Source organism: Arvicola amphibius, chromosome 14, assembly GCF_903992535.2.
Source record: "Arvicola amphibius chromosome 14, mArvAmp1.2, whole genome shotgun sequence".
Lineage (NCBI taxonomy): Eukaryota > Metazoa > Chordata > Mammalia > Rodentia > Cricetidae > Arvicola > Arvicola amphibius.
The window spans coordinates 9,786,166-9,800,512 of record NC_052060.1 but is presented as its reverse complement, the minus strand read 5'-3'; positions in this window follow the sequence as shown (position 1 = coordinate 9,800,512).

Genomic DNA, 14,347 nt, shown 5'->3' with positions numbered 1-14,347 from the left:
AGATTAACAACTACACCAAACTGCATGAACCACACAGGTCTCTTTGTATTTCTGTCTTCTTAGCTACACTGGAAAGTCAGGGACCATGTCTGTCATCATCACCAGTATCTACCACACAGTAGTTAATGAACTATAAAATGCAGAATACCACCCAACATTTGCAAGTCGGTGTGAACGTTGAAACTGCATTTTAAGTACTATATAGCCGAGCATGGTTGCACATGCCTTTAATCCCAGCACTCGGAAGGCAGAGGCAGGCGGATCTCTATGAGTTTGAGACCAGCCTAGTTTACAAAGCAAGTTCTAGGACAGCTAGGGCTATTATACAGAAAAACCCTGTCTCAAAATACAAAAGAAAGCAAAAAAAAAAAACAAAACAAACAAGAAAACCTATAGTGGCTGGGGAAATGGCTCAGTGGGACCTGAGCTCAAATTCCAACACTCACATTAAAAGCCAGGTTTGACTATGCAAGTGCCTGAAACAGCTATAGGGAAGGGGTTAGGAGGTTCTCTGTGGCCTGCTGCCTAGTTCCAGGTTCAGTAAGAAAACCCCTTCTCAAAGAAACAAGATGAAGAGTCAGGTATATAGAGCCATATACCTGACATCCTCTGGCCTGCACACACAGTGCAAATACACCATACACACATACATATATATCACACTCGCCATATACCACACATCTATAATACACCATACACACATACACCATATATCACACACACACACCATATACCACACACCTATAATACACTATACGCACATATACCTTACACCACATACATGCATTCATATACACATGCATATTACTTTAGGAGAGATAAGCAAGCATTTACTACTTACTGCAGTCACATTGGGATCCTAGAAATTCCTTTTAAAAATAGCGTAATTGAGGGCTAGAGAGAGGGTTAAGAGCAGTTGCTGCTCTTGCAAAGGACCTAGGTTCAATTCCCAACACCCATATAGTGGCTCACTATTGTGAGTAACTCCTGTTCCAGAGGATCCAGTTCCTCCTCCTGTGTCCACAGGCACCAGATATCCACATGCTGCACAGAGATACAGGCAGGCAAATCATCCACACACATAAATTAAATTGAATTTAAACAGCATAGTTATAAAATCTACTATACAACTTCTGATTGTGCGGTGTGTTTAAAGAGAAATAACAACATAAACTTTCATTTGTTGGCTCACTGTTTGACCAGTCTGAACGTCCACTTTACTAGCGAAGAGAGTAAATAGTGAGTTGCTGCATATAAATGTTAAATTGACCTGCAGAGATCACAGGCCACAGCCAAAGTATGCACAAAAGAAAGTCAAGATACTCATCCTGAATGGCAGCTCCAGAAATGACTGTCGCTATGACAAATATTAAAATAGATGTGTTCCTCATGGTAACAGCTTTACAGAAAGTAACCCCCAGGGCTGGAGAAACAGTTCAGCATGTTAAATGATTGCCTCACAAGCACAGGGACCTGAGTTTGATGTCCCCTACCTCAAAGGAAGAAGGGTTGTGGAAAATGGCTTCGTGGTTAAGAGCCCTGTCTACTTTTCCAGAGGACCAGAGTTTGGTTCCCAGCACCCATGTCAAGTGACTCACAATCCCATATAGTTCCAGTATCAAGGGAATACTAATACTTCTGGCCTCTTGGGTACCCAAACATATGTGCATAATCCCCATTGTGTATATACTAAAAATAAATCTTAAAATAAAAAAACCAAGCATGATGGCACATGCTTCTAATCCCAGCATGAGGAAGGCAGAGGCAGGAAGGTCCCGGGAGCCAATATAGCACAATTGATGAGTTCTAGGCCAATGAGAGACCCTGTCTCAAAAGAGGGGGTGGCATTCATGATAATAATACCCAAGACTACCTTCTGGCCTCTATACACATATTCATGCATGCCTGCAGATACATGCATTCCCATCTGTGCGTGTGCACACGCGCGCGCACACACACACATGCATGCATTAAAAAGAGGGGAAAGTCAGCCAGGGCTACCCAAAGAAACCCTGTCTCATAAAACAAACAAACAAATAAATAGTATTACATGACTTCTGTTGAATTGTTGACTGTTAAACTTATGGCATACGTTCTAGTAAGCACTAAATAACCACTGAGCCATCTCTCCAGCCCCTAGTAAGCACTAAATAAATAATGCTCAAATAGTATACATGAAAGAAGAACTGAAAAGGGACAAGTAAAAAATATATATATATATAATCCTGTCAAGAGCCTGGAAGTAGTCAGGGAAAGCTTCAAGAAGTCAATAATAAATAAATTAAGAATCGGAGGATCGAGTGATCAATCAGATCAAGAAATAACCCATCAGGTGAACAGGGCCTTCTCACATTTAGAGGCTTACACCTGTCCCAGGCGCAGCACAGCATCTGTAAGAGCAGATAAGCAGGGGAAATCAGTTTGTCCCTGGACCGGGGAGACAAGAATCTAAGCAGGAGCTGTGGGAATGCGGAAGGATGGGCTTGGTCTCTGGGATTAGTGACCAGGCGTGAATGAGAGAGCAAGAGTCAGCCATGACCTCAACACCTTGGGGCAGGAAGAGCCGTCCCCAGATAAAGGCTAGCAAAAGGAAGAGAAAGGCGGTTTGATAGAGGAGATAGGTAGGCAAGAAATCAGTGTAGCCGGAAGAGGGACGCTATGCTCAGGAGTTGCAACAGTTGTCTGTCTTTGGGAGAGCTGGGGGCAGCCTGACTGATTCCCAGCACCGCCTTGAGTTCTTGCCATTGGCCCCTTCTCTGGGTGAAATCTAAATGTCCTTCTATGCGTCTGTTGTGCTGCTGCCTGCCTATCCGAAACCAGGATGGCTTGCGATAGCATCCCAAAGCCTGAGCCACAGCCTGAAGATGCGAAAGGCTCATACCTGCCTGCAAAGCTCAGCCCCAAATATGCTGAGCGGTGTAGCTAGACTGGGCATCGCTCTTCTCCTGAGGACACAGCTCCTAGTTAAAGCAAATCCTTCTTATAGAAGAGATTGGCAGGGACACTTTGGGGGAGTCCTGTTGCCAATCAGAGCAACTGCAAGTCTATGATGATCCAGGGCATCACTGGCACAGAGAGAAATGGAATCCCACAAGCTTTCATCTGAAAACACACTCCCTCCTGGGCCCCATCAAAATTCATAGTCCCTCGGTTCAGAAATATGAACAAGGGCTGCCAATGGCTTTGGTTTTACTCAGAACTTAAAATAGACGGATATGCGCTTATTATTTAAAACCCACACATAAAATTTCGTCCCAAAGAACAGAAGGGTGTGCTTATTGGTTCTCCGGTCTGTCCTCTCAGAACCAACAGGCCATAAAGCACTCAAGGACAGAGATTGTCTTGTGTGTCTATTTTGTCCTAGGCTCTAGGGCACGTATATACAGAAATGCTCAATAGTGGATGATAGGGAGGTTGTTGTGCTTTGACTTTGTTTGTTTTGTTTGGGTTTGGTTTGGGTTTTTCTTCTGAAGCAAGATAGTCATAAACATGCTATGTCACCAAGGATGGGAACTTTGAACTCCTGGTCCTCCTACCTTCCTCTGCCTTCCCAGTGCTGCGATTGCAATTGTGCCACCGCAGCCAGCTAAACACGGGCGTTTTCTTTCCCCCAGAAGCCATTGAGCCCAGGTGCATGTTTGTGAAGGAGTATGTGTGTGTATGTGTGTGTTTGTGTATGAGCATGTGGGTATGTGCGTGTGCCCCTATGTGTTTAAATGGCACCTGAATTGAGAGCAGGCGTGAGACTGTGTCTCAGAGAATTCCAGGCAGAATCAGCCAGATGTTGGAGCTACTGAAGGACTTGAGTCTCAGCGGGGATCAAACCTGAGCTGACCTATACTGCATATCCCACCACCTAACACAGGCATCTAAAGAGGCGGGGCAAATGTTAGCGGAAGCAGGAATTACAAGTGAGATGTCTTTTAATAATGCCTTCTATTTGGAAGGTGCTTTATACTTTCCCCAACACTTTAAGGTTCATTATCTCTCTCAGTCCTCAAAGCAGCCGTGGGAAATAGACAGGCCAGTCACTATCATCTCCATGTCAGAGATGGGAAAAATAAAAAGGAAGATAACGTAACTTGCCCAAGGTTAAATAAGTAATTAACGACAGAGCTAGGACAAAAATCCCTTGGTCTCTGACCACTTGTTCAGTCTCATTGCATGGGGCACAACAGTGCAAGTATTTTCAAGGTGCTCCTCAGTGCAGGGGCCTGCAGGCACAGGGCACCAACTTCTTGACCCCTCTGTGTGGGTACAGGGCAAGCTGACCCACCACAACTGAGAAAGCTAACCAAGTACGTGAGCTGTCCTGTTTTAAAGCCATTTCGAGAGCTTGCACTCGGCAGAGCGTGGCCTTGACTCTGCGACAATACAAACAATAACTAGCTGCAGCCCCCTCCTGCTCCCTGGAGATCATAGGCCAACACCACCACTGCAAGAGAGATAGACTGGGGGGTCCTGCCAGCAGAGACAGCGTGGAGATTAATTTCAAGGTCTCATCCTGAATGATGTGATCAAGGTGGCTGGCATACCTAATTAAAAACAGTTTGAAGACGGGGGCCATCTCTTACTTATCTCTTCAGGTTTGTAGCTCCCCAGAAACGGATTTTCCCCCCTCAGCGGAGTTCTCAGCAAAGACGGTCATTCCCCGGGCCTGTGATCCCAGCATTCAGTAGGCTGAAGCAAGGAGGAGCAAGGAATTGTGGCATAAATTATGAGGCAAAACCTTGTCTTAAAAACAAACATGAGGACTCTGGGAGAGATGGTTCAGTAGTTAAGAGAATAGGCTTCTCTTCCAGAGGACCCAGGTTCAATCCCCAGCCCCCACATGGCAGCTTACACCTGTCTGTAACTCCAATTCCAGGGGATCTGGCACCCTCACACAGACAAACATGAAGGCAAAAACACCAATGCACATAAAATAAAAATAATTTTTTTAAAAAAAATGAAGCAAAACAAAACAAAAACACTCCACCCTCTGAAGACTCTGTGTAGTTCAGGAGGTGAGAATTAACCTCGAGATTCAAACTAGCTGTCAATCACACCAATCAATCAATCAGACCCCGCTCTTAATAAAGACCCAACTGCCCTGCTTTAATGAAGCATATAAATAATATAATGTAATTTGGTATCTTGATGTATTTTTCCCTTTTACAAACATGAGTTTCTCTGTCAATACTAAAGAAAGGAAGTTTGAAGTTGTCTTTAAGACGGTGGTTCTCAACCCTCCTACCACTGGGAACTTTTGAATACAACTCTTCACGTTGTGGTGACCCCAACCATACAATTATTTTCGTTGCTACTTCATAATTTTGCTGGCTGTTGTGAATCATAATGTAAATATCCATGTTTTCTGGTGGTTTTGGTTTTGGGCGACCCCTGTGAACCTCCCCTCAAGGGTTCACCACCCACAGGTTGAGAACCACTACTTTAAGGGAACTTTTCCCTCACAGCCATGAGCTATATGACAAACAAATTGGACCTTTAACTTTGTAACTAGGGACCCTGTGCTGTTCAAGAGGTGAGGAAGATGAACATGTTGGCAAAGGAGCGCCACTCAGCTTTCAAACTCCTCTTCCCTATTTTATACTGAGAAATACTGCACCGCACTTCCTAAGAAGGTGCACACATTTCATAAATATAAAATACAAATGTACAGACATGGCTGACCTGAATGTGCCAAGACGGCTCCCCAGTTGAAGAGCATCGTAAACCCACAACTATGTAATTACCAAACCACAATATTATTGGAGGAGTCTCGGGGCTTCAGTCACCAAAATGGTTACGCAACTCCAAATCTTTATGAAACGGTTATGGCATTTGTTCACAGAAATGGTTCTATTGTCTCTGCCCATATTCTTCCATTTTACCTTCATGGGTAGCCAAGAAATTCTTGAATAGTGAGGTCCAGGCTCTCAGATAGTTTCTGCCTCGAATGGGGAACGTCATTGTGCCATCCAGATGCAGATTCGCATCTGCATCCTCTGAAACAAACAGAATTCCAGCATGGTGAGTGAAGTGTGGTAGTGGAGGTACCAGGAGTGATGAAGGGGAATCCCTTTTTATAAAAGTGAGCATTAAAAATCTCCCTCTGAGTAAGTAATTCATCAGGAGATAATTATTGGCTGGCAACAGGTATTTATAATGGAAGCGAACACAACCCTAACCATAGGGGTACCTCTGAAAACACCCTAATTAAAAAGGGAAAGAGTAATTTTATAGGAAAGTACAAATCAGTGGCGTGTATGTCTGCTAATGTATGCAAAGAGACAGGGATGGTAATTGCAGGGCCCAGATGGGTATCTGCCACTGAAGATAATGGGCTTGTGGACATGCAAATGGGATTTCAGATAGACCATGGGTGCACCAGTATTTTGGGTGAATGTGGGGTGGAATATGCAATTGGATTTTGGCAGGTGAGGTCTGTTTGCACTCGGAAATTGAATATCAGCTTGCTTTTGCTTTTAATCATTTTGCTCTGTTGGCGACATTGAGGTGTGACTCCTCTCAGCTTGCTGAGGTCCCTAGCACGATCGTGTTTCCTTTAGACCCGTGTGTATCTTTCCCTCTCGTGACAGGTGCTGGAAGTTGAAGCACACATCAAAAAGCAAATGGTGGCCAGACAGAGAATGTTTCCCACCTTAAGATCTATGTCTGTGTTTAGGAAGGAGCAACCAGAGCACAGAAGAGCTCTGAGGGTGAACCACACCTCTGCAAAACAGAGATACCAGAAGTGACTCCAACCTTGTGTCTGTTCTGATGGCTGTCGCTGTCCTTTTGTGAGATTTACTGAAAACAATGGTTGGGATAATAGGCATACTTTTTGTTGTTGTTGTTTTGTTTTGTTTTTTGTTTTTCAAGACAGGGCTTCTCTATGTACCCCTGGCTGTTTTGGAACTCAATCTGTAGACCAAGCTAGCCTTGAACTCACAGCCATCTGCCTGCCTCTGCCTCCAAAATGTTGGGGTTAAATGCATGCACCACCACCACCACACCTGAAAGAATAGACGTTTATTGATTTATTTAGTAGCAGGTGTGTGTGTGTGTGTGTGTGTGTGTGTATGTTGGGGAACAACCTTCAAGAGCCCATGTGGGTTGCCAGGCAGTGGTGATGCACACCTTTAATCCCAGCACTTCTGAGTCCAAGGTCAGCCTGGTTTACAGAGTAAGTTCCAGGACAGCCAGAGCTGTTACACAGAGAACCCTGCCTTGAAACACACACACACACACACACACACCACACACACACGAGTCCATGTGAGTCCTAGGGATGGAATTCAGGTCTCATGGAAAACAGGATCATTAAAGGAAGATAAGAAATAGAAATAGTAAGGTGGATGTGGATGTACTTAGGCAAAATCCAAGTATTGGTATTAAGAAACCAACTTTCCAGTTTCTTAATGCCAAGGCAAACATGAAGAAGATAGTACTGTTCCTTAGTCCTCCATCCTGTCTGGGTTTTGAGGAGAAAAGGGAAGTCAGAAAAGTTGAAGAAAAGAAACACAGAAGAGCAGGAAGGCGAAAGGGTGTTCTGGGGCAGCATGCACCTGCTCAGATGTGGGGAAGTAGCATGAACAGGAGCAAAAGAAGAACCAGCATGGAGTTCCCCCTCACACATCCCCATACCCCTCCCAAAGGGGACCACAGCAGCATCCCAGAAACAAGAGAGGCAGGCCTCAGGCCCCCTCCCTGGATTCAAAGTACCCACAGTCCAAATTGGTCCCCCGCATGGTGAATATTCATAGATCTTAGCACCAACAATATTGATGACATGGACAGCTAGTTGATGCCATATCTACTACTTGTTGAGTGCCACACTAAGTTCTTTGGTTCTCATGTGTAATGCCCCAACCAGCTTTCAAGTGTGTTGTTGTTCTCACTTTATAGAGAAGTGGCCGAGGATTATACTGCGTCTATATGACACAGGCTTGAGCCCTGCCCATCTACAGGGCCACAGGTCTCTGCCTCAGAGAGCCAAAGCCACCTACCTGTCTTAGTCTGTGTTCTATTGCTATGAAGAGACACCATAACCATGGCGACTCACCCTAACTAAGAGTACCCCTCCTTAGAGGATCCAATTGAGCCCTAAATATGTTTGCTGTCTTCCAAGGTCATTGTGAGAACCACAGACCTACCTCTGCGCTCCTCTAAAGTGTGGCAGCCAAATCTCTGTTCATCAATCTCCAATTCTGAAGCAAGCCTTGGCCATCTTCCCCACTGTGTCTGCCACAGGAAAGCCCAGACAACTTCAGTGATTTGTTCTATGCTATCCTACAACTTTGAATTTTGAAATAGTCTCTTTTATATTTTCTGACTAGTAGGAAATAAATCCTATAAAGAATCAATTCTATTTCTTGCAATAACTTTAATTATAGACATAAAAATGTCAATTTTAAAATGTCCTATAATAATAATGTTACCACTGATAGTTCGGGGGTGTTTATCCAGTTAATCTTCATAGGCATCCCATCCTGTGTGTGTGTGTGTGTGTGTGTGTGTGTGTGTGTGTGTGTGTGTGTGTGTGCAAATGGGAATGCGTGTGCACACAGACATGCATTGATTAGAATGATGTCTAGTGTGTTCCTCAATCTCTCTCCATTGTATTTTTTGAGATGCAGCCTCTCACTGGATCTGGAGCTCACTGATTCAGGTGGACTAGCTGGTCAGAAGTCCCAAGGCTCCCCCTACCAGCACTGCAAGGCAGGTGTACACAGTCACTCTACCTGGCTTTTCACACGAGTACTGGAGATCGGTACTCAGATCCTCCTGCCTGTACAGCAAGTATTTGATCACTGAGTCACCTCTACACCCTACTTGTATGTGTGTTTCTATGGAGTGCTAATCCAGACACTTTCTAGTCTTTATCCTGTTGTAAACGGAGACTACATATTCATTCCTGGCTGCCCAGACCTGAATAATCACACCGAAACTATATTAATTCCAACACTGCTTGGCCAATGCCTCCAGCATATTCCTAGCTAGCTCTTACATCTTAAATTAACCCATTTCTATCAATCTGTGTATCACCAAGAGGCTGTGGCCTACCAGTAAGTTTCCTAAGGTTCTCGTGTGTCCTTCTCCTTTGGCAGCTACAAGGCTCCTCCCTGACTCTGTCCCCCCCCCCCTCTCTGTTCCGATTTCCTGCCTGGCTTCACTCTGCTAAGCCATTGGCTGAAACAGCTTTATTCATTAATCAATGGTAATAAAACATATTCACAGCATCTCACATCATCCTGCTTCCTTAGGTATAACCCATAGATTCTATTTCTCCTTGTAGCTACATAAATGCCATATGCAGCAATGTTAACATCTACAAAATATTCTGCTGTTAGTTGATATGTGAACGTTAAATACTTTCTCTTTGGTTTGGGATCAGTATTTAAAAACTGGCTACCTTACTGAAGGGACAAACCCTGAAGACAGTGTCTACCCTACCCTCTGCTTTCACTGCCCCCATCAGCAGAATGAAGTGGTGGGCCTTTCTCATCTCAAACTAGTGAGAAGAGCCACCCTCTCCCCCAGTACACTCTTCTGCCCACTCCATGGTGCAGACTAGCTTTGCCATACTGTTCTTTCCTTCTTTCTGTTCCTCGTTTCCTTCCCAGCAAAAGGCTTCACTTCCTACTTCATCAAAGGCATGTCCCAGTTCAGCCATCACTTCCTGTGTAAAGTCTGCCCTAGCCCTCATGCCTATGCTAGTCAGCCAGCTAAGAACTTCCCAGCCTCTCTCCTCGGCCTTGAACTACACTCAACCCAACACTCTCAAGAGGGGGCACTTACCCCTTGCTAGAGTTTACCCCTGACAACTTCACTTTCCTACACGTAGCAAGCATCTACCCGGTAAAAGTAATTTTGAAATAGAGATGGATGAGGCAGCTCCTACTCCCCAGAAGCTTCTAGTTAAGAGGATGGGCAGTGCATCAAAATCAACCCAACAAAACAAAATGGGATGTCATAATAAATGCCAAAAAAAAAAAGTCCAAAGCAGAATGAATGGAGTTCTATGAGGGTGACATCACACGATCTCAATGTTTAAAGGTAGACATGGATGGACACTGATCAGAGGGCACCCAGCTATCAAGGGGCAGACTTATGTGACAGTTTCCTCCGAGACCGAAGCATTCCATTCTGCAGGGAAGCTCAGTAAGCAGGAAGGTAAACTCAAAGTAATGTCAGGAAGTCCCTGAAACTGACCAGATTCACTGACGTTTGCTGGTGTTGCTGGTCTGGAACCGTTGGCTATCTCCATTCTGTTGACACTGTTTCAATGAAATTACTTTTAAGTGTCACCAGACTTCCAGCTGTCAAGTGCAACAGGCAGATTCTCTATCCTTAGCCTTCCTGGCCTGTTTGTGACATCACCACGTAAGAGCACCAACAACCTCACTGAACCTCATAGTCTCCCTGGTTCTGATTCTCACATTTGGTCAATCTATTGATAACACTAATCCCACAAGACTTTCCAAAGCACAGTGTATTTTTTATGACTACAAACTTTAAACCTACCCCTCCAACTGTTTCATGCCTCAGCTGTGTGGATGGACAGAAATCCCTGGGCCTCTCGCATTCACGCCTTTCCTGTTGCTGCCTTGCACAAACTGTGTTCTGGTGCCGTCAAATCACCAGGCACTCCCCAGTCAGGCTGTGGACTGACCTTTTCCTGACCTCTCTATATGTACTTTCTTTGCCCAGAATGTTTTTCCTCCTTCTTCTCCCTGCCCATTGTTTCCTCACCTGTGGAGTCCTAGTTCAAGGCCTACTCTGACCTCCAAAGACTTCCTTAGCCTCATGGTTCCCTTCCTGAGCTCCTTCACAGCTAGCTTCTACATGCTGTATACCGTGAACTGCTATGGAAGCATTGCTGCTATAGAACATGGCCGCTATAGAAGTGTTGTGGAATATTTTATTACGTTGTGTGAAGATGTGTCTCTGTGATGGGTTTAATAAAAAGCTAAATGGCCAATAGCTAGGCAGGAGGTAGAGTGGGGCTTCTGGGCAGAGAGAGACAGAGACGCCATCCAGATGCTGAATAATCGGGATGGGCACAATGGAGATGAGATTACCAGCATGTAGAGAACACAGATTTAAAAAATATGGGTTAATTTAAGTTTTAAGAGCTAGTTAGAAACAAGTCTAAGCTGAGGTCGAGCTTTCATAATTAATAATAAGTCTCCATGTCATTTTTTTCGTGAGCTGGTAGCCCCCCCCCCAAAAAAATGTGCCTACATAGAAGTCTACATTCTCCCTTCTTATCATTGCTACTCTTGCAGAAGACTTTCTATAAGAACCTAGTGCATACCCAATACAGAATGATTTGAGTAGCTTCTCCCTGCCCATCTACTGGATCCCAGCAATGGGCAGGCAAAGGGAGGAAGAGGCCATAAAGGGAAACTTGGCTATGAACAAGAGTCAGTCTGCCACCTCATAGCCACCCGACTCCCTGATTGAAAGGTGGAGCCACCGCCTTTTGCTTCTTATGATTCTCCCTTTCTTTGATGACACTGTGGCTTGTCAGTCCTGTGGACTAAACAGCTGGTCATGCAGCTGCCTTTCTTGCTTTGGTAAAATACTTGCAGGGGCAGTTACCCAGAGCTAAGGAGCAACACACGCAGAGACTGGCTGGGAAGCACTTGGTAGCCTGGCTTGGTTTGTACACTCCAGCAGGCAGCCATTACTGAAGGAGGGCCAGGAGATTCTTTGCCCAGAGGATGGACTTCTCCATAGCCTCCCTCCCCCTCACTTCCCTCTCTGCCCTACCCCTGCCTATGCTGACTTCGGTAGTGCCTGGATGCTACAGAGACCAAAGGAATGCAGTCACTACATGGCCGGCCTGTATTCTCATTCTCTAGTGCTACCATGAGGTTAAGAAGCATGATTAGCCAGCGAGCTTGCCTCACGTTTTCTGACTTTCCTACAGAGCAGACATTTACATAACGACTCCTAAGTGCTAGATATTTCGAATGCATAATCTCTACATGTTCTTTCAAATTTTCTAAAAGAGAGATCCCTTTCCTTTCAACAGATGAAGACACAGGGACTTACGAAGTTAAATAGCTTATTCAAGGTCTACACGCCAACATACTAGAGGTGAGGCTTGAACTTATATTGCAAAAATTCTACAACTACCTTGTTTCCTTTCTGATATTCAGAACATCTTGGCAAAATGAACAGACTAAAAGTTACAAAACGAACCAATGTGTTAGCAAGGATTAAAACCCACGTGTCCCGGTTTCCAGGGCATCTCACAAATCCGCACTGTATTGAAAGAATATGATTGAATTGGAAGGGTATGTATAATGTTGTAATTATCTATAAGACTTTAAAATGATGTGATAATGTGCAAATGACCTGGATTGGAAGGACTGTCTAATGATTCACCAACTGTCCTGTCTCTACACCCTACAGTCATCGGATCTTTCTGGGTGGAGACAATTCCCTGACTCCTAAAGTCAAACATTCACGTGTGATTTGGACCTTTCCTAAGAACAGTGCTATAAAAATATCTCATCTTCCTCCCTGTCGCTCTAGAGTGTCAAGTATGGCCAGAAAGGAAGAAAGAAATCGTGTCTACATGTCCAACTACTTTAGTAAGATATAAATGTTGCTCATTTTAAAAGTGATGTCAGATTCACTAAAACAACCCTTTTTTTTTTCTAGTTGACATGGCACCTAAAAGTAGATTTTCTTGAGAATTTCTTTGTTCGGCTTCTAGTCTTGGCATTATGAGTACACAGAGCTGAAGATAACATATCCGTCACAGAGTTAAGCACACAAGAGTGGGTGATAAAGTCAACAGAAAGCTTAAAGTAAGCACGATCTGCCATGGATAAGTTGCCAAGACTTGGCTATGGTTTCTTAGTGGACACTGTGGGTCGCTCGTCTTCCTCCCTCAGTTGTCCAACTCAGCATCATCCCGACTTCGGCATCAGGATGGGAGGGCAGGAGAGTAGGAGTCGAGTGTGAAGGATGAACCCACGCCACGGGTGAGCTATCTGAGCTGACACACAAGGATTCAATCGTCAAAGATGTCACAGACTCGAGGAATGAGCAGACACAAGAGATTGCTGGGTTTCCTGGGAGCTGTCTGTTACGCTGTCCTAGCCTGAGCTAAGGAACTTCTAGCGTCTGTCATTCAAAGATGGCATGTTGCCCTCTGATTATTCCCACTTCTATAATTTCCTTGCCTCCCTTTTCATAAGTAGGTTAAGGATGTTCAGGTTTCCCTCAAGCGTGGTAATGAGTTAGTCATGATGACGACGGCATCGTTTAAATTGCCCAACCCGTTGAAAGGATGCCATGAAAGAAGCTTCCACAAACACAATCTGGGCAGTGTTTGTCTTGTCTTGTGTTGCAACATGTGGAGGAGGAGTTAGCTGCAGGTGGGTAATCAGCAGAAAAGCTGCTGAAGCAGGAGAGAAAAGTGGGCAGCTGCCTGGACAGAAAATGCAGCTACGGTGATTTCGTGCTACCCAACAGTTGGGAGCCTGAGGCAAGGGGATTACCAAAGATCAGAAGCCAGCCTGGATTAAGACTGCCAAAACCAAAAAAAAAAAAAAAAAAAAAAGAAAAAGAAAGAAAGGAGGAGGAAACACTGCATTCTTTCTGCACCACAGACACGGAGGCTAAACTAAGGAGCAGCTGACAGCACCTAGGTGCTCATGGTCACTTGCTGGGTTGGGATCTCTCCCCAAGCTGCTTCTCACTCATGTGGTCCAACATGGCCGCCCCCTTCCCTCCCGTGCTCATCTTCTTGCTTGGGTTGCAACCTCTTCACTTCCACAGTGTCTGTCTTCTTTTCTTTATTGCTCCTCCAAGGAGGCTTCTTAGATTTATTTTTCTCTAATCCATGAAATTTTAATAATATTTTGTGGTGTTTGGTTTTGTACTTCAATGGCGCTAGGCTAAGAATTGCCCAGAAAGCTGGTAACACACTGATTTCGGGTGTGTCTGTGTTTTGGGGACACGATAGCAGTACTATTGGTGCTCTCAGCTCACACCCACCAATTTTGGTGGGCGTCATTAGAACCAGTAAAGACTCCAGTAAAATACATAGGCGGGGGAAGGATAAATATTCTCCTCTGGAGCTGGAACCCGTATCTTACCCCACCCTCGGGTGGTAGTGTTCCTAGTTCTTGGACCTCTGAGGCAGACTGTACCGTAAAGATCAGCTTTCCACAGACGTAATATGGTGGCAGCCTAAATGACTGCATGCATATATGAACTTTATACAATCTTTAATTAATTGTTTTATTCCCTAAGAACCATCCTTACTCCTGTTGGGAACATCTCACGTATCTGATGTCTGTCACCCGATCTAGGAAGCTACGTGTGCAAAGTGATAGAA